We start from the raw sequence: 842 nt of genomic DNA on the forward strand, positions 1-842 counted from the left end.
GGCTTATTTAGATATATAAGTTAAAAGGACTTTTGGATAAAAAATGGATGGAGTGGATAAGATATGTATATTTTTAATTTATTCAAAAAAAAAGAAAGAAAAGAAAGCAATCTATTTATTAATTAATTTATGTTGTTATTTTTACTTTTAATACGTTACATCGTTATATAACCTAGACAAACTTCTAAGTATATATATTCAATTTCGACATAAATAACAATCAAAATAAAATCACTCGAAAATATGTTCTCCAAAATCAACAGCTTAATTGATTCAATCTTATCCAATCTAATCTCCAAATGCCAAGAATTGGTTTCTATAGATGGATCAAAGTATCTTCAATGAAACAACACATAACCATATCCAAATATTTTCTTCATTAAATTGTCAAACTAAATAAGACAAATTTTTAACCACCTCAATGACAGTCTGTAGTTGACATTGTCGAGTGCCACTCAATAACTCTAATCACATTTTGCCTCAACAACTTCTTGTCGTGTTTTAAAAATATTGATTTCTTTTCTTTCTTATATCACAGTTTTGCTTATTTACTCCCTACATTTAATGTATAAAAATTATATTATTTTAGATAATCTAATTTATTCCTTAACTTGTTAGTTGAGATATTATTAGTGTATGAAGATGTGAGTTTGGGCTAAGAAAAAATTTCGAATAATTTTAAATATTGTATTAAAAAAATATACACCTACCAAAACCTGCCAAAAATTCCTTTTTCTATAATTCCATGATAATTTAAGCTATGGAAACTTTATATAAATATTTTTTGGTCAATGAAAATGTTATATCATAGTCGTCTAAACTTGGGATATATACACACGCAT

Source organism: Gossypium arboreum, chromosome 4 (assembly GCF_025698485.1).
Source record: "Gossypium arboreum isolate Shixiya-1 chromosome 4, ASM2569848v2, whole genome shotgun sequence".
Taxonomy (NCBI): domain Eukaryota; kingdom Viridiplantae; phylum Streptophyta; class Magnoliopsida; order Malvales; family Malvaceae; genus Gossypium; species Gossypium arboreum.